We start from the raw sequence: 21,362 nt of genomic DNA, 5'->3' as shown, positions 1-21,362 counted from the left end.
TTATAGCAAGTCCTAAAAGCAGGCATATAAGTCCTCCAAATTTGTTCTTTTTTTGTTCAAGACATTTAGGCTCTATTTCCACATATATTCTGCATTCAGCTTATCAATTTCTATAGAAAGATAACAGATTTTGATTGGATTGTATGAAATCTATAAATCAAATGGGGGAATTAAGAATATTAAGAATTAAATCTTAATATTGAGTTTTTAGATTAATAATATTGTGTATTTCTCTAGTTTTTCAGGGTTTTAAAATGTTTTCTAAGTGATTGGTTGTTTTCTGTGTAGATATCTTGTACTTCTTATGTGAAATTTATTTCTAAGTATCTTATGTTCTTAGTACTAATAAAAGTGGTATTATTATTTAATTTTCCAGTTGGTTGTTGCTAGAAATTGCAATGCAATTGAATTTTGTATATTGACCATGTATCCTGTGATCTTGCTAAGTTCACTTGCAGATTTTACTAGTTTTTAAAGATTTCTTAGGATTTTCTATGTCATTAAACAATAGTTGAAGATAGCCACTGTAGATGTCCTATAATTAAGTACATTATAATTTGCCAACTGAATTACCCCAATAATGATTTTTATTAGAGGTCAGAGGGAAAAACCATCAAATGAATATAAGAAACTCATTATTAGAAAGTTACTGCAGATCAAAACATAAATTTCATGATCATTTAAATCACATTGTCTCTAAATGAAGGGACTTTTACTTCTTAATTGCTTGCCTATAATCCTTTTTTATTTTCTCCTAGCCTTGTTGTACTGTCTAAAACCACTAGGACAATGTGGAATGGATTGAAGAACAGATCTTTGTCTTATTTCTGATCTAAGAGGGAAAACATTCAAAATATTATAATTAAGTAAATGTTAGTTGTGGTGTTTTCATAGATACCCTATTTTTCAGGTTGAAGACATTTCTTTCTATTCCTAGTTACTGAATTTTTAAAAAACATGGATATATATGTATTTTGTCAAATGCTTTTTCTGTATGTATTGTGATTGTTCTCTTTTCTATATCTATTGTGATTGTTCTCTTTTCTATAATGTAGTAAATTGCAACAATGGATTTTCAAATATTAAAATAGCTTTCCCTACTTGAAATAAACCCTACTTGGTCATTATGAATTATCTTACTTTTTTATCTTTAATTATTATGGATACATAATACTTGTATATATAGGGTGCACGCTATGTTTTGATAAAGGTATATAATGTGTTATGATGAAATGAGGGTAATTGGGGTATCCATTACCTCAAGTATTTATCATGGTTGATTTGTAAATATTTTTAAGACATTTGCATCTATATTTGGGAGAAATATTTTTCTGTAATTATAATGTTTGTTCAGTTTTGGGTGTCAAGGACACATTAGCCTCATAATGTAGTTGTCCCTACTCTACACTTTCTGAGTTTGTATGTGATTTGTATTATTCTTCCTTAAATATTTGAGAGCATTACCAATAAAAATAAAACTTATGTTTTGATTTGTAATAACTTTCTAATTAATGAATTTCTTATGTTCATTTGATGGTTTTTCCCAATGACTTATAATAGAAATTATTAGGCTAATTCAGTTTGCAAATCATAATATATTTAATTATTAAACATCTACAGTGATTGTCTTCAACTGTTGTTTAATTATTTTGTTGGTGGTGTTTAATTTTTCACATTATTTTTAAAACCCTTTATGTATAAGTTCTTCATGGTGAGGGTCTGTGTTCTGTTTGGTATTTCCCACAATTCCTTGTTCCTTGCCATAGCGTCTTACACACTTAGTACATTTTTTTTACTAATTCGACCTGTCAAAACTCTAAGGGGAAAAACCCTTTTTTTGTCTTTAATTAGTTCTTTCAATTATCAAGGGAATTCCCTTGATAATTGAGTTAAGTTACAGTAGTATTCAGCTAGCTAATTATCAAATCTGTATTCTTCATTAAAATAAATTTTACCATATTCATGTTTCATTCCACAATAAAACTTTAGGCATCACCAGTTTCTATAAGCAAATACTTTAACTTATGCAAATTTACCATCCTTGAACTTATTTTTGTCAGTAATTCATTTTTTCTATCCATTTACTGCTAAAACAAAGAACCATGTCTATAATAAGCCCTTTCATTACTTATTAGATTACTCTTAGAAAGTTATATTTGAAACAATCATCATAGAAAAGGTGGAATATAAGTACTAAAAATGCACTTGAGCAAGTTGAAATTACAGAAAAAATTTAAAATAAAAAAATGTAATCTCAAATACACTTAAAAGATAAAAGCAAAAGGAACAAAATTCCCTCCTTTCACTTAGAATGATTCAGAACTGATCATGTGTCCCAATTCTGGCAATGAGATACCAGACAATATTGACAGAAATTTGGAAATTAAGGAGTAGTTTCTAGGGAGCATGTTCTTTTATCCTTATGAATATGGAAAAGAAAACATTTAGATCTTTCTTCTTCTCATAGCTACATTAAGACCATTAGCAGAAACAGTCTTACACTGAAAACGTGGCTGCAATTATAGTAGCAAAGGGAAGTAATAACAAGGGCCTGGGTGATAGTATTGAGTTTCTCAATCAACTAACCTAGAAAACTACTCTTATTTGGACTTTATTATATGAGCTTATTAATTACATTATTGTCTGAGACAGGCTTTTCTTACCTGCAGCTGAAAATATCCCCAATATTATGACCTCATAGCCCAGAAAATATGGTTTAAAAATGCATGTGTGTGCTTGTATATATGTATATATGTTTTGGATTCAGCGGATTAACTTTTTAAAATAGCAGAACATAGGCAAAAATACAGTGGAAACCACTGGAAAAAGCATATGGTGGAGGGATAGATTTTAGAGAAGTTACAAAGGATATTTAGAGACCTTAGAAACTGTGGTTTAAGCATCATATTAAGGGAGGAAGACAGACTGAAAAAGATTAAGGAGAAAGCTGTCTCAGAGGAAGTGAGTCGATAATATCAGACTCATTTTAATATGGATATGAGTTACAGATTAATTACTTTAAGTGCAAACTTGAGAGTTCTGTTTCCATGGTTTATAAAATTTCCTATGTGGCCAAAGCCAAAAGAAAAAAATATTAATTACTAAGTGGATGTGGTATTATATCAATAATTGCTATTTACTTAAATAGAACATACATAGTTGAGCATAATTTAGAGTCATCAATAATTTCTATTTTGTTCTTATGTTTATTTTTATTTTTTTCCTGTAATATAGCTCTTAATGTTGTTGAATTTTGATGAGCAGCAAAACCAGATCTTAAAATGTTTGACAACAAGGAAAGCTTTTTATTAACCTTTCTATAATAAATATTTGAGAGGCAGGCATAATAAATATATAATTGGTCTATTTAATCAACCTGTAAAATGCTCACAATTTTCAAAAATAAAAGCATCCTGTACCTGCTAAAATTCTAAAGAGAAGAATCTATGATACATTCCACCTACTTCATGTCCACTGAATCTAATCCACACAGCTAAAATATTTTCAGTTTGATAAAACTGAATTTCTCAAGAATTATATTCATAACCATACTCTGCTCTTCTCTGTAATGGCATTTTTCTCTGCTCATTTTTCTTAGTTTGGAAAGAACTTTAAGTGGCCGTTCCCATTGCTGCTTTTTCTTTAAGCCTATGAGATTCCTTATATTTACAAAAAGCAGAAAGTCGTGGGAATCGTTTTCAAAATTTTGGCATATAGTTGGTGCATTATATATTCCCCCCTTTTGTTTTCATGAACGGCATGGCACAGACCAACCATTGTTTTCTGTCAGAATTCTAGAAGTCCAGACATTCTTGTTTCTGTTCTTTCTATTGTTCTCCCTTACTTAGTACAGTCTAGCCTGCAGAAGCATAGCACACTCTCTGCTACCAGTTTTATCTGTCATCTGCCACCTCTCTGTGTGCAGTTGAATGGAATTAAGGGAAGAGAGAAAATGGCATAGGTAGGTCACCTTATACTAATCTTCCCAGTATCTGTCACTATAGGTAAAAGACAACATAAGATCTTTTATATACTAAATTTTAAGGTAGATGCTATTTGATAAATTTTCCTAAGTATCCAATTTTTTAAAAAAAGAATTCATTTCCCAGTTCAAAAATGAGTAGAGGGTAATGACAGCAAAACAACCCACCACCAAATCTAAAATGGGGCCAAAGCTGACAGCTTAATATATAAGAACGCAGAATTTATGTTTCTTGGTCAAAAAGAAAAAGAGAGTAGGGAGAGAAATCATATACAATTTAAAAATATTTCTTTGCAAATATGCCTTCAAATCTATGCCAATTATTCTTGGACCAGTAGAGTTATTCTATATTTTTTAAAAATATGGAAAAGAGTCTGCTTTTCAGATAATAATATTAGATTCAATTAATTAGGGTAGATATTGAACATATAGAAATGGTTAAATATTATAATTTGTAGTTATGATTTTGGGATCATTATTTTATGTCTCTATTTATTATACTGTTTTAGTCTCCACAGCTGTCAAACAAATGTAGCGTACCTCAGAGAGGACTGGTGAAAGATTAAAGAGGACTGGGCAGGGATTATGATATGTGAACTCGGTTTCTCCTGCTCACACACTGCTCTTAACCTGTGACTCTCAGGTCCTTAGTGTCCAAATGAGATTAATAACCTTAGGCAGAGTTTATAGAAGCTCTTTGAGACCTATGGTAGAAAACATTAATAGAAAAACAAGTCAGGATTATAACTCTGTGATGTAGAGTTTACAGAATGCTATTAAAGTGGAAAGAAGTCATGAATCTCAAAAAGTTTCACTCATAGTTTATGATTACAAAATTCATGCTACCATTAAGACTGAGGGCTACTAGGATTAGCTTCTACTTTTCAAGGCTATTCTCCAGCAAGAAACTGGACCAAAGGAGACTAGAAAATTTCAGTGCTTATGACATAAACAAATATTATACAAATGCATCTTTTGAGACTATGCGCGATGTTCCATGGAGGGCATAAAGCGAATGGAGATTTGGTAATTTTTTTTTGAAGCTCACAATTTGAAAAGAAAGACTGACTAGATCAAATTGGAAGAGTCAAATACCGAGTTCTCTTCTGTAAAGTCCCATGAGATCACATAACATATAGATGGTAGCTGCATAAAGATGGAAATAAAGATCTAGAGTAAAAAGAGAAAGGCTCAATCTATGGCAACATAGGAAAACAAGGTATATTATCATCTGTGGTGGAAAAGTTGGTATTCCCAAAAGGTTGGAAACCTATTTTATAATATGGACATAAAGGAGAAACCAGTACAACCTGCTAAAATACCTGCAGGTAAAGACTGTTTTAAAGATAAAGGCAGTTTGGAAGTAGCACAATTGAAGTAGAGCAATAAGAAGCAATAATTGGCAAACTTCAACATATACATAGTAACTAGGCCATCCTTCCTTTACTTGTGCTTAGTAATAAGCAGTAAGAAAGACCATCTCTGAACCAAAGCATTGAGTGTTCATGCGATGGCCCAGGAGTGATAGATAACCTTCCACAACAAGAGCATAGCTATGGGTGTTGAGAACTACAGAACTCTTGGAACGTAAAAACTTCAAATCTCTGCACTAAGAGTCTGGACCAAACTCTAACATTACTTCTAGCAGCTTAAGGCTGTGTCCCTAGAATGACCCTACTCCTCTTACCCCTAAAAAAAATGCCCAATGCTGGCAGGAGAATTTACTCTTTGTTCCAGCCAAAACCTATTGATAGGTAGACAGACTCCTGAATCCCCTCTTAAGGTGGCTACTTTAGAAAGCTTGCAATTATAAATCCTTTCTCTGCCCTTAGAGCTATAAATCTACAATCCCAGACTGTTTTCTTCCCTACTTCAGGGTTGTCTCTTTGAAGTGAGGACATTCAGGGAGACAAGTCTTGTTCTCACTCCCAATATCTTTGGGAGGCCTACTTTTGGTGGGCATTTTGCTTCAACTAGCCTCACATCCCTCTGTCATAAAGATAGAAGTTTGTTTTTCCTCTGGATAAGCACTGATTCACAAATCCTAGTTGCTTAGTTACACAAACTACCCCCCAATAATATCCTTTAATGTCTTTCCCTGAGCACAGCTTAGCCTTTAAAAAGTCTCTAGCCTTTTGTTTCAAGGATTTAAGTTCAGTCCAAACTAGACTGTTTCTCCCTACTGCAATAGTCACTAAATATAACCTGTCTTTACCTCTTTAACTAATGTCCAGCTTTACCTCTGGCAGTATACAACTCCAGGAATCATGGCCTGCCTTTTTCTACCATAACGTTACCAGGTTTATAATAGCCATTCAGACAGGTCCTCTCTAATGCAAAGAATCAACAAACATTTATAAAGTATGGTGGTTTATATCTGATTTAAGACCATACCTCCAGATCCTAATATATTGTTGGGATCAAAATGTGCTTAATAAATATATGTTGAATAAAAAAAGTAGTGCTTTAAAGTATATAAGTGTGAAGGCAATTCCTTGATTCTGAATTCCAGCCCATTTCTTTTTGCTAGCTGTTTTGGGCAAATGATTCCGTTTCTCACTTCTTTTTTTTTTTTTTTTTTTTTTTATTTCGGCATATTATGGGGGTACAGATTTTAAGGTTTCAATAAATGCCCAATACCCCCCTTCCCCCCAAAAGTCTGAGTCTCCATCATGACCATCCCCCAGATGGTGCACATCTCACTCATTATGTATGTATATACCCGCCTCCCTCCCACCTGCCCAATACCCTATTACTGTAGTACCTATGTGTCCACTTAGGTGCTACTCAGTTAATACCAGTTTGCTGGAGAATATATCTGGTGCTTGTTATTCCATTCTTGGGATACTTCACTTAGTAGTATGGGTTCCAGCTCTAACCAGGAAAATATAAGATGTGCTATATCACCATTGTTTCTTAGAGCAGAATAGTACTCCATGGTATACATATACCACATTTTATTAATCCATTCTTGGATTGATGGGCACTTGGGCTGTTTCCACAGCCTTGCAATTATGAATTGTGCTGCTATAACATTCGAGTACAGGTGTCTTTTTTGTAGAGTGTCATTGGATCATTTGGGTAGATGCCCAGCAATGGGATTGCTGGATCAAATGGTAGATTCACTTGTATCGCTTTAAGGTATCTCCATATTGCTTTCCACAGAGGTTGAACTAGTTTGCAGTCCCACAAGCAGTGTAGGAGTGTTCCTCTCTCTCCGCAACCACGCCAGCATTTATTGTTTGGAGATTTTTTGATAAAGGCCATTCTCACTGGGGTTAAGTGATATCTCATTGTGGTTTTGATTTGCATTTCCCTGATGATTACAGATGTTGAGCATTTTTTCATGTTTGTTGGCCGTTCTTCTGTCTTCTTTAGAAAAGGTTCTGTTCAAGTCCTTTGCCCACTTTTTAATGGGGTTATTTGATTTTTTCTTCCTGATTTTCATGAGTTCTAAGTATATTCTAGTTATCAGTCCCTTATCGGATGTATAGGATGCAAAAATTTTCTCCCATTCTGTAGGTTGTCTGTTTACTTTCATGACTATTTCTTTGGCTGTGCAGAAGCTTTGTAGTTTGATCATGTCCCATTTATTTATTTTTGTTGCTGCTGTGATTGCCTTTGGAGACTTCTTCATAAACTCTTTGCCCAGGCCAATGTCTAGGAGAGTGTTTCCAACTTTTTCCTCTAGAGTTCTAATAGTTTCATACCTTAGGTTTAAGTCTGTTATCCAGCATGAGTTGGTTTTTGTGAGAGGTGAAAGGTGTGGGTCCTATTTCAGCCTTCTACAGGTGGCTATCCAGTTTTCCCAGCACCATTTATTGAAGAGGGATTCTTTTCCCCAGCGTATGTTTTTGTCTGCTTTGTCAAAGATGAGATGGCTATATGAGAATGGTTTTATATCAGGATTCTCACATCTGTTCCACTGGTCAATATTCCTATTTTTGTGCCAATACAATATTGTTTTAATTACTACAGCTTTGTAGTATAGTTTGATATCTGGCATATTAATGCCTCCCATTTTGTTTTTGTTGCCTAGAATTGCTCTTGATATTCAGGGTTGTCTTTGGTTCCATACGAAGCGTAAAATTATTTTTTCTATATCTGTGAAGAATGCTGATGGGATTTTAATAGGTATTGCATTCAATCTGTAGATCAGTTTGGGTAGTATAGACATTTTGATGATATTGAGTCTGCCGATCCATGAGCATGGTATGGATTTCCCTCTGTTTACATCCTCTGCTATTTCCTTCCTCAGTGTTTCATAGTTCTCCCTGTAGAGGTCTTTTACGTCCTTGGTTAAGTATATTCCTAGGTACTTTAATTTCTTTGTTGCTATTGTGAAGGGAATTGAGTCTTTGATTTGGTTCTCAATTAGATTGTTGTTGGCGTATATGAATGCCTCTGATTTCTGTGTATTGATTTTGTATCCTGAGACTTTACTAAATTCATTGATCAGTTCCAGGAGTTTCTTGGTTGAATCTTTGGGGTTTTCTAGATACAATATCATATCATCAGCAAACAGTGAAAGTTTGGTCTCTTCTGCCCCTATTTGGATACCTTTGATTCCATTTTCCTGTCTGATTGCTGTAGCCAAGACTTCCAGCACTATGTTGAACAGAAGTGGAGATAGTGGGCAGCCTTGTCTGGTTCCAGTTCTAAGTGGGAATGATTTCAATTTTTCCCCATTCAGTATGATATTGGCTATCGGTCTGTTATATATGACTTGTATCATTTTTAGGTATGTCCCTTCTATGCCTATTTTCTTAAGTGCTCGTATCATGAAAGGGTGTTGAATTTTGTCAAAAGCTTTTTCTGCATCTATTGAAAGAATCATGTGGTCTTTGTTTTTGCTTCTGTTGATGTGGTGAATTGCATTTATAGATTTACGTATGTTGAACCATCCCTGCATCCCTGGGATGAAGCCCACTTGGTCGTGGTGGATTATTTTTTTGATAAGTGTCTGGATTCGGTTAGCTAAGATTTTGTTGAAAATTTTTGCATCTATATTCATTAGGGATATTGGTCTGTAGTTTTCTTTTTTTGTTGCATCCTTTCCTGGTTTTGGTATCAGAGTAATATTCGCTTCATAAAAGGTGTTGGGGGGGGGTTCCGTTCTTCTCGATGTTGTGGAATAGTTTCTGCAAGATAGGTAGTAGTTTTTCTTTGTAAGTATGGTAAAATTCAGGTGTGAAGCCATCTGGACCGGGACTTTTCTTTTTAGGGAGATTTTTAATTGCTGTTTCTATTTCAGCTGTTGAGATTGTTCTGTTCAGGGAATCTATTTCTTCCTAGTTGAGCCTAGGGAGACTGTGTGTTTCTAGAAATTTGTCCATTTCCTCCACATTTTCCAGTTTGTGTGCATAAAGATTTTTGTAGTATTCATAAATTGTATCTTGTATCTCTTTGGGATCAGTTGTGATATCTCCTTTTTTGTTCCTGATGGAGCTTATTAGAGATTTCTCTTTTCTGCTTTTCGTTAGCTTAGCCAATGGTGTGTCAATTTTGTTTATTTTTTCAAAGAACCAACTTTTTGTTTTATTAATTTCCTGAATAGCTTCCCTGTTTTCAATTTTCGTTTAGTTCTGATTTGATCTTGTTGATTTCACTTCTTCTGCTGGGTTTGGGGTTGGTCTGTTCTTCTTTTTCCAGCTCTTTGAGTCGTTTCATTAGATTGTCTATGTGTGATCTTCTTGTCTTTTGGTTATAGGCATTTATGGAGATAAACTTTCCTCTCAGAACTGCTTTAGCTGTGTCCCAGAGGAGTTGATAACTTGTCTCTCCATTGTCATTTTCTTCATAGAACTTTTTTATTTCCGTCTTGATTTCTTCATTTACGAAGTAATCATTTAGTAGGAGGTTGTTTAATTTCCAAGTTTTTGTGTAGAAATGTGAGTTTCTGTTAGGGTTGATTTCTAGCTTTATTCCACTGTGATCTGAGAAGGTACATGGTATGATTTCTATTTTTTTGAATTTCTTGAGATTTTCTTTGTGTCCTAGGATATGGTCAATCTTAGAGAATGTCCCGGGAGCTGATGAGAAGAACGTATATTCAGTGGATTTTGGGTAGAATGTTCTGTAGATGTCTGTCAGACCCAATTGTTCTAGAGTTTTGTTTAAGTCCATTATTTCTTTATTAATTTTCTGTTTGGAGGATCTGTCTTGTGCCGTCAGTGGGGTGTTGAAATCTCTGGCGATTATGGAGTTGCTATTAATCCATTTGCTTAGCTCCAGTAAGGTTTGCTTTATGAATCTGGGTGCACCTAAGTTGGGTGCATATATATTTAAAATTGTTATCTCTTCTTGTTGGACTGTGCCCTTCACCATTATATAATGACCCTCTTTGTCTTTTAATACTTTTGTTGGTTTAAAAACTAAATCGTCTGAAATTAGAACTGCCACACCAGCCTTCTTTTGGCTTCTATTTGCTTGGAATATTGATCTCCACACTTTTATTTTTAGTCTATATGCATCCTTGCAGGTTAGATGTGTTTCCTGAAGACAGCATATACTTGGCCTGTATTTTCTTATCCATTCAGCCAGCCTATGTCTCTTGAGTGGAGAGTTTAAGCCATTCACATTTATTGAGAGAACTGATAGGTAAGGTAGATTACTGATCATTCTGTTGGGTTGGATGTTGTTGCTATGATTTCTGTCTTGAGCCATTGTAATATCTGGCCTTTAATATCTTTGGGTTTTGGTTGTTTTTATATTCGTGGGTTATTATGATGATGTTCCGTGCGTAACGCTGTTTTAAGTACTTCTTGTAGGGCTGGTCTTGTCTTGGTGAATTCTCTGAGCCTTTGCTTGTCTGAGAATGTTTTTATTTCTCCTTCATATATGAAGCTTAGTTTTGCAGGGAATAATATTCTAGGCTGGGCATTGTTTTGTTTCAAAAGAGTGAGAATGGGGCCCCAGTCTCTCCTTGCTTGTAAAGTCTCATTAGAGAAGTCTGATGTTATTCGAATTGGCTTTCCCTTGTATGTTACTTGCTTCTTTTGTCTTACAGCTCTTAGAAGGGTCTCTTTAGTTGATACTTTGGTCAGTCTGATGACTGCATGTCGTGACGTCTTCCTGTTTGAATTGAATCTCCCAGGGGTCCTCTGAGCTTCTTGAACTTGTATATCAAGATTTTGAGCAAGGCCTGGGAAATTTTCCTCTATTATATCTTCAAACAGCTTGTCCAACCCTTGAGTGTTGTCTTCTTCCCCTTCTGGTATCCCTATGACCCTCACATTAGGTTTCTTCACATAATCCCACAGCTCTTGTAGGCTTTGCTCTTTTCTCTTGTTTCTCTGCTCTATTTCTGTGACTGATTTATTTAATTGGAGGGTGTTATCTTCAAGCTCTGAGATTCTTTCTTCTGTTTGATCTACCCTGTTCTTGAGACTTTCCACTGTATTTTGTAGGTCCTTGAATTGATTCTTCATTTCCAGGAGTTCGGTTACACTTTTCTTCATTGTGTCTATTTCTTTTCCCATATCCTGGAGGCTTTTTGTGGTTTCTTTGTGTTGGTTATTGAGTTGTTGTTGCAGCTAGGTGAGTGTTCTTATGATCCACATACGAAATTCCTCTTCTGTCATATTGGTTTCCTGATTTTGGTTGGTGTCCGTTTCTAGGGGGCTGGTGCTCCTCTTTGGGGGTGTGTTTTCCATTTGGTTCTTCATATTTCCTGAGTTCTTTCACTGATTTCTTCCCATGTCAATCAGTTGTTGTTTCTTTCCTTAAGTTATTGTTTGGGTATTCACACACCTTGTTTAGTTTCTGAGGCGTTAGGTGGTGTCTGTGGGTGAAATTGGACAACTCCCTGTATATTGAGTCAGTGGGTGCCGTGGAAAGGCTGTGCAAGATGCCGTCCCGGTCAGTAGGTGGCGTTTGCTTGGAGGAACAGGCTATGCTGTTGATTTTGTGTCCTGTTATCAGCTCTTGTTCTGGGCGGAGCTGGGTTGGGTAAGCCTGCCCTCAGGCAGTTAGCAGGGGTCAAAGTTCTGTTCTCTGCTTCCAGGGAAAGCTGTCAGGGCGGGCCTGGAATGGTCCCGCTCAGCCAGAAAGTCTGTGTGTGGGGGTGGGGCTGTCTGAGACCCGCAGTCTGGAGCAAGCCTCGCTTCTTTCCACCCTCCCCAACTCCCCAGCTACTCCTGGGCCTCTGCCATCAGGCCAGACCACAAGCCACCAGTCCTCCCCGGACTGTGATGCCGGCGGGGAGGTTCCCTGCACAGGAACGCCACCTGGGTTGGGCGCACGGCCTCCTCTTGGGAGGAGGGTTGCCCTCTAGGATGCTGATCTGCCCCTGGAGGCACATACACCTCAGTAGGCTGTTCACATATAACCCTTCTGTGTCCCTGGGAATGCTAGTCCTGGGTGCAGGGGATCTGGTCTGCAGGTCCGACCTCTGGGTCCCAGAGTTCAAACTGTATCCCCACCAGGGTCAGGATTTCTGGTCCCAATTCACCCACAGGGAGCCCAAGCTGGGTCTATGTCTCTCAGCCTCCGAGTCGGCACCATTCTCCTGGGAACACCGTGCCAGCAGCACCTGGGAGGGTGGGCGGGTAGGGTGCTCACAATCTGAGTTTCCCTGAGTCAGGTGTAGGGTCCCAAAAGGGAAGGTCCCGTTCCCTGGAGGTGCCTCTGGCTGGTGGCTGTATTGTCTCTCTGGGCAGCCGCGCGTAGGGTTAGCGGAGGGGAAGAAGAGGCATTATTGCGCCTGCCGTGCGGCTCGGATCTGTGCACACGGAGGTGCCCAGAGGAAGTTGGGAACCTGGTGCCACGTCTGCTACAGGCTTACCGCTGGCTGGTGGCGGCGGTCTCTGGGCTGGTGTCTGCAGGTCTCTCCACCCGCTGGGGAGCTCACCAGCAGTCCCAAATGCGGGGGAGGGGAAACAGCACATCCACCTAACCTTGCCGCTGGTCTCCGGGCTGCTCCGGTGGTCTCAGCCTCCACTTCTCCTCCGCAGCCTCCTCCTGTGGAGTCTCCCGGGGTCTCAGGTACCTCTCCTTCCGGCCCTCGTCCGCTGTATGCTTGTCTTCTTGCTTCTTTCCTCTAATTTCTGCTTGAATCTGTCTTTTCTGCAGAGACACTCTGTCTGACGGTGTTATTCATCCGCCATCTTGCTCCACCCCTCCCTTTTTTTTTTTTTTTTGAGTCAGAATCTCACTTTGTTGCCTAGGCTACAGTGAGTGCCATGGCATCAGCCTAGCCTACAACAGCCTCAAACTCCTGGGCTCAAGCAATCCTCCTGCCTCAGCCTCCCAAATAGCTGGGACTACAGGCATGCGCCACCATGCCTGGCTAATTCTTTCTATATATATTTTTTAGTTAGTCAATCAATTTCTTTCTATTTTTAGTAGAGATGGGGTCTCGCTCTTGCTCAGTCTGGTCTCGAACTCCTGACCTCAAGCAATCCGCCCGCCTCGGCCTCCCAGGTTGCTAGGATTACAGGCGTAAGCCACCGCGCCCGGCCCAGTTTCTCACTTCTAAATAAATAAATTAATAGAATATAAGCCTCTTGGAAATGGATTTTTGTTTGTTTTGTTCATTGTTGCATCTTAGGTGCCTAGTACAATGCTTGGCAAATATTAAGATTTAAATAACTGTCAAATGAATAACAGTATCTCCTTATAGGTTTTCTTTGAGATTAATTGGCTTAAAACATAGAAGGTACTTGAAGCAGTTCCTGGCACATAGAAAACACCTCAGAAATATTAGTTATGCTATTATATGTTACTTTATTAACATACTATATTATATACTATAATACTATACTACTATAGTATTAACATACTATATTATATGCTCTTATTAATATCAATAAGAGCAAGAACAGAACAAACAAGGTAACAAGCCAAAATTACTAGGTTAAATGAGCAACTACTATTTAAAATCTCTCTCTCCCTTTCTCTGTCTCTTTCTCTCCCTCTCTCTCTCTTTCTCTTCCTCTGAGAAAGAGAATGACCTCTAAGAGGAGGGGTAAGAGAACAGATAAAATACCCATAAAGAAAAAAAACCCAAAAACGAGAGGAAAACTCACACTATTGTAATATTATTAAAATTCTTATTAAAACCAGATACAAGATGAGACTACACAGTAAGATAGCTACTATTTAGTATAGTTCTAGTCAGGCAATAAGAAAAGAAATAGGAAGAAGTAGTAAAATATTGGCAAGGAGAAAACGAGATGATATAATTGTAACCTAGAAAATCTAGAGAATTTATAGGAAAACTATAATAAGAAGTATCAAAATTTAGTACTGCTCTTCCAAATGTAATTTACAAAATCAGGAGCTTTACTATATATACACCAATAACAAGGTAGAGAATGCAAAGTACAAAAGGATATCACTCATAATAGCAACAAAAACTATAAAAACAAATCCCCTGGAGTAATCTAATAAGTGATGGATAAAACCTATGTGAATATAACCATAAACTTTAGTAAAGTATACAGTAGCCTAAAGAAACAGAATGCCATGTACTCAGGGAATAAAATGTAATCTACAATTACAGAGAAAGCCCAGTAAAAAGCTCAACAGGAATTCTAACTTCATGTGAAAGACCAAAAACACAAAGACAGATGAGAAAATTCTGAAAATAAATATTTAAGAGAACTCATTTCACACAATATATAACACTTCACATGATATTCACAATTTACTTTCACAATATATGATACACATTGTAGTTTTCTCGTAATGCATGACAAATCTATGATTATTAAAACATATATCGGATCAGGATGGGGCAAGATGGCTGAATAGAAACCTCCAGTGATCATCCCTCCATAGGAACACCAAATTCAACAGCTATCCATCCAAGGAAGCACCTTTAGAAAAAAAATCAAGGGAATGGTCATAGTAACTGGCTTTAACATTATATCAAGGAAAGAGGCACTGAAGAGGACAGAAAACATGGTCTTGCATTGCCTATACCACCCCTCTCCCATTCCCCCACAGTGCAATGCCAGCACATTGAGTGGAGAAAGAATCTGTCCATTGGGGTAGAGAGAGTGAAGTGATTGTGGGACTTTGCATTAGAACTCAGTGCTGCCCTGCCACAAGTAAATATAGCACAGAGCAGAATTCTGCCAGCCCAACCAGAAAGAAATCCTCTGACCCCAAACCCAAATTGTGGCTAGCCCCACCAACTGGCAGACAAAAAGCAGCCTGAGGCCTGGACTAAATTTGTAAGGCAGTCAGGCTACGAAGGATGCAGTCCTTAGGTGATTCCTAAGGCCATGCTGGCTTGGAGCCAGAGGGTTTGGGGTGTGCCTGACCCAGTGAGACCAGAGCTGCAGCAGCCCAGCCAGTGCCTGTGTCACCCCTACTCTGACTGCTAGTAATCAGCTAAGGAAGAGTCTTCTTCCACTTGGGGAAAGGGAAGGAAAGAATTCAGAGGACTTTGTTTTGCAACTTGGGTACCAGCTCAGATACATTAAAATAAAATACCAATCAGACTCCTGAGGCCCCTGATTCTAGGCATTCATTCTTAGGCATCTCTGGATCTACCCTGGGCCAGAAGAAAACATGCTGCCCTGGAGGGAAGGACTCAGTTATGGTAGGCTTCATTGCCTGCTGACTAAAGTGCCATTAGGCTTTGAATAAACATCAGAGGTAGCCAGGCTACAGCAACCACAGACTTAGGGTGAGACTGGATGGCTTCAGATGTGATGTAGCACAGTGCTATCTGCGGTGACCATGAGGGAGGTCCCACATCACTCCTCTCCCAACTCCAGCACCTCAGCACAGAAAGAAAGGGAAGAGAGTATGAAACTTTGCCTTATAATCCAAGTAATTCTCCCATATCTTACCCAAGTCCACCAAGGAGTACCACCAGGAGTCTGCACGAGCTATGACACTACTGGGCTTAGGACACCACCAGTGCTGAAATGGCTGTAGTGGACCAAAGACTTAGATCAAAATACTCAATTCCCTTAGAAAATCTGGAAAGCCTTCTCAAGAAGGATGGATACAAGCCTAGACTGTGAAGATTAAAATAAATACTTAACTCTTCAATGCCAGGCATCAATGAACGTCCACAGGCATCAAGAACATCCAGGAAAACATGACATTACTAAATGAACTAAATGATGTACCAGTGACTAATTCTGGAGTGATGGATATAGGTGACCTTTTAGACAAAGAATGCAAAGTATCTGTCCTGGGGAAACTCAATGAATTTCAAGACAACAGAGAAAAGGAATTCAAAAGGCTATCAGAGAAATTTAACAGAGATAATAACAAAAAAATAATCAAGCAGAAATTCTAGAGCTTAAGAATTCATATGGCAAACTGAAAAAAATGTCAGAGTCTCTCAACAGCAGAATTGACCAAGCAGAAAAATGAATTAGTGAGCCTGAAGATAAGCTATTTGAAATTACAGTCAGAAGAAAAAAAGAATAAATAAGAATGATGTATGATTACATGATCTAGAAAATAGCCTCAAAAGAGCAAATCTAAACATTATTGGCCTTAAAGAAGAGGTAGAGAGAGATTGGGGTTAAAGTTTATTCAAAGAAATAATAACAGAGAACTTTCTAAACCTAGAGAAAAATATCAATATTCAGGTATAAGAAGGTAATAGAACACCAAGCAGATTTAATTCAAACAAGGCTACCTTGAGGGTTTTAATAAGCAAGTTCCCAAAGGTCACAGATAAAGAAAAGGTCCCAAGGGAAGCATGAAAAAAGAAAAGAAAACAACTTATAAAGGAACTCAAATACATCTGGCAGCAGACTTCTCAGTGGAAGCATTATAGGCTAGGAGAGAGTGCCAAAGGAAACACACCTTAATCTGAGAATATTATATCCTGTAAGAATACCTTCAAACATGAGGGAGAAATGAAGACTTTCCCAAACAAAAGCTGAAGGATTTCATCAACACCAGACCTATCCTACAAGAAATGATAAAGGGAGTTCTTCATTCTGAAGGAGAAGGGCATTAATGAACAATAAAAAATCCTCACTAAGGAGCTGTATCCCCATCCTATAGACAGAAAAAAAACAGCAGATTAATAAACTTCTCTTTCCTTCTCCACACACACGCAAACACACACAATCGTCCGAAGGTACACAATTCACTGGTAACAATAAGAACACAAATATAGAATACTCTCTTGCTGTAATTATAGTGTATAAACCACGCATATCTTGAGTAGGAACACTAAAAGAGAAACCTATCAAAAACAGCAACTTTTTGATAGATAATATAAAAAGTTATGGATAGAAACAAAAAGTTAAAAATTGGGAGGATGGAGTTAAAGGGTAGAATTTCTGTTAGGTTTCTCCTTGTTTGTTTGTAGGTAAAGTTGTCATATGCTTACAATAATTGGTTATAAAATGGTTTTTGCAAGCCTCATGGTAACCACAAATAAAAAAGCCTACATCAGATACCCAAAAGCGAAAAAAGTAAGAAATTAAAACACACTACCAGAAAAAAATCACTTTTAACCAAAAAAGACATCAATGAAGAAAGACAGAAAGAGAGGACCACAAAGCTACCAGAAATCAAATAACACGGCAATAGTGAGTTATTACCTATCAGTAATTACATTGAATGTGAATAGGCTAAGCTCTCCAATCAAAAGACATAGACTGGCTTAATGGTTAATAAAACATAAGCCAACTATATGTTGTCTACAAGAAACCAACTTCACCTATAAAGGCATACATAGACTAAAAATAAAGGGATGGAAAAAGATATTCCAGGCAAATGGAAATCATAAAAAGTATCAGTAGCTACACTTCTATCAGATGAAATATATTTCAAGACAAAAACTGTAAAAAGAGTTAAAGAAGGTCAATATAGAATGATAAGAGTCAATTCATCAAAAGGACATAACAATTCTAAATATATGTATGTATGTGTGTATATATATACACACACACACACACATATACCTAGCACTGGAGAACCCAGATATATAAAGCAAATATTATCAAGCTAAAAAGAGAGATAGACCCCATATAATAATTGTTGGAGGCCTCAACACTCCACCTTCAGCACTGAACAGATCATCCAGACAGAGAATCAACAATGAAACATTGGACTTAGTCCGCACTATAGACCAAATGGACCTAATAGATAATTACAGAACATTTTATTCAACAACTGCAGAATACATCCCAAGTACTGTGATTTGATTAATTCACATAGTATACCTGTATCAAAATATCACATGTACCCTATAAAGATATACAACAATTATGTACTCATAATAATTAAAAAATTCAAATTTGATGTGCCTATACTAAACAAATAGATAAATAGAACAAAATAGAATCCAGAAATAGTTTCATATGCATAGAAAAAATATGTTTATTAGAAAAAGGTCTAATCTAGTGGTGAAAATATAGCCAATTCAATAAATGATATTGATGAAATTATTCATTTGGAAAGAATATATTAACACATTACAGTTTTACCTTAGTATATGGTTCCAGGACCTCATCCCTCATTCCCACCCATGTATATGAAAAGTCATTTCTCTTTATAGGCAGATTTTGCATCCCACCTGAATACTGTAATTTCAATCTGAGTTTGGTTGAAAAAACTCTTTGCATAAGTGGACCTGTGCAGTTCAGACCCAGGCATTCAAGGATCAACTATATATTGATAATTCTCTTCAACAAAAATAAATTTCAGGTGATTTAAAGACTGGTAAACATTATCAAAATATTAAAATGACACATAAAAGAATATTTTAAATCCTAGTATGGAAGAAAGCCTTCTGGATAAAGCATAACCAAGAAACATAAGGAAAAGATTAACTGAATTTAATTTCATAAAAATTGAAAAATTTAAATATTCTGTAAGCAAATACAAAACAAAGAACAATAAAGAAAAAAAAAAATAACACCACCCAAGTCTGGAAACTTCAAAATTAGGGAACTGAGTTATAAAACACAAGATTCTACTTCAATATAAACTAATCCCACCTTTGCATTTCTGATGCTATATTTTTGAGTTGATAGAAACATGAACGTTTTCATTGCTATCCCCTAGTCTTTAGAGACATGATTTACGTGTCTGCTCCTAGCTTTCCTTTTTCCTGATTGGGAGAGAGTGAAAATGCCTGTGAGTAATTGGAGTAACTAGAAAGGAAGCACACATATCTGTCTGTCTGGAGAATAGGAATGCTCCAGAATTCCATAATGTATTGATAGAAAGCTCCAAAGACCAAGGGTACCTATCCTGCTAGAACAATGCACCCTTGACCAGGTAGAGTATGACAATGATAATGATAACTGACTCTCACGCAGACTATAAATGCACTAGCAAAGTTCTAAATGCTTTACCTGTCTTATTTAGACCTCAGAACACTGGGAGGCAGGAATGAATTTTATGTCCCTTTGTAAATGAGGAAACAGGGCTATAGCACAGTTAAATAATTTACTCTTGGCCATACTTCTAGCAAATAGTAGAATCAGCCTTTGAGTGCACAGCCTATCTCCCTGTCTCCAAGAGGACACATTGCCTTGGAGGTCCCCACTTCTGTGCACATTCATGCTACAGAGGAACACACAGAACACAAAACCATGTTCACAGATTGGCTCAGAGAGAAACACAAAGATGTCTCAGAAGGGAATAACAGACAAATCTTCCATAGAACGTGACAGCCTAAAAAGCCTGAGCAAAGCTGCCAAGCGTGAGAAAAATGGCATGAAATTATGCAGAGATGTGACCAGAAAAGAAAGACAAAGGGGATAAATTAAGGAGAGAGGCAAGGAAAAGGGAATGGAGGAAGACTATCAGGATTGGTTTTAGCTGCAATCAAACTCCCCAAAATCAGTGGCTTAAACAAGATAGTTACTACTAATTTCTCTCTCATGTTAAAAGAGTCTATAGATAAATGTTCAGATTTTTAGGGCAGTACTAGTATAATCAGAGATCCAGGTTTCAACATATGGTTATAGCTCCAAAATGACTATTTAAGTTCCAGCCTTGTATCCATATTTCAGGCAGCAATAAAAGGAAAAGAGAGAGAAAAAAACGGCATAATCCACATCTTAAAGGATACTTCACATTAAACACATTTTAATTATACCAAGATGGTCAGAACATAATCTCATAACTATACTTACCTCCCAAAGGAGGCTGAAAAAGTAAACTTTTATCCAAGCATCCCTGTATCCAAAATTACTTTCTATTATTTAGGAAAGAAGAAAAGATGAAGTGATATCAGGAGGTAAGTGGTAGTCTCTGCATGAGGAGAAAGGAAAAATCATAGTGAAAGCAATCTAGGAAAAGAACACAATGTATTCTGCTATAATATACTATAAGGACTCCCCTAGAAGTTTCAGGGCCACACCCACCACCTTGGGCATTTGAGAACTGCTTCTGAGGGACTAGAGCCAGTCACAGGTCCCAAAAACAACTCTGCAGTTTGTTCCTTCTGGCAAGCACCCCCTACTGACAGGGAGGTCAATTTGCACAGCCCTTTACAGCAATTACTGACTCAATCATACAAGGTATGGTTGATTCTTACCCACAGCCACCATCTACTCTCTCAGAGATTAAGCTGGGCATGCCAATACAATACACACTGTTAAGAAGACCACAGGGCTGGGGAAAGAGAAAGAATTTCAAAGACCTCCATCCTCCCTCATCAAAGAGAGACAGGGAATCTGCCCACACACATAGCTCACCACTGCTACAGTCTACAAACAACTAGCAACTGAGAAAACCACCCCACTAAGGATATCTATAACCAAGGCATCCATCCAGAACCTAGATGCCATCAAAGCACCCACAAGCAAAGCCAAAGATTCTTACCCAACATATGCTACAGACACTCCTTTACAAGTGGGTGGGGGTGGGGGGGTGGAGAGAAAGCCCCATCTAAGCAAAAGAAAATCCAAAAATAAGAAGTGACAGGTGCCCCAGATATAGATTGTAAGGAAGTTCAATGAAATCCAAGAGAAAATGTAAAACCAATTCAAGGAAACCAGAAAAATAATTCATGAATGAAAAGCTCACTAAAGAGATCAATAGATTAAAAAAAAATAGAACTTCTGGAAATGAAAAATTCATTTAAGGAAATAAAAATTACAGTGGAAAGGTTTAACAATATACTAGACCAGGCAGAAGAAAGAATCTCAGAGCTTAAATATTAGTCTTTTGAATTAAATCAGTCAAAAATAAATAACAGAGAATTATGAGGAATGAACAAACCTACAAGAAATATGGGATTATGTGAAATGGCCAAATATGAGAATTATAGGCATGCCTGGGGTGAAGAAGAAAATGCACAAGGGCTAGAAAACCTATTTGAGGGAATAATTGAGGAAGACTTCCTTGGTCTTGCTAGAGATTTAGACATCCAGGTACAAGGAACAAGTACAGGGAGATTCATGCAAAGAGGCAATCACTAAGACACATAGTCATT

The sequence above is a fragment of the Microcebus murinus genome, chromosome 3, assembly GCF_040939455.1.
Source record: "Microcebus murinus isolate Inina chromosome 3, M.murinus_Inina_mat1.0, whole genome shotgun sequence".
Lineage (NCBI taxonomy): Eukaryota > Metazoa > Chordata > Mammalia > Primates > Cheirogaleidae > Microcebus > Microcebus murinus.
This window is presented reverse-complemented; position numbering follows the sequence as displayed.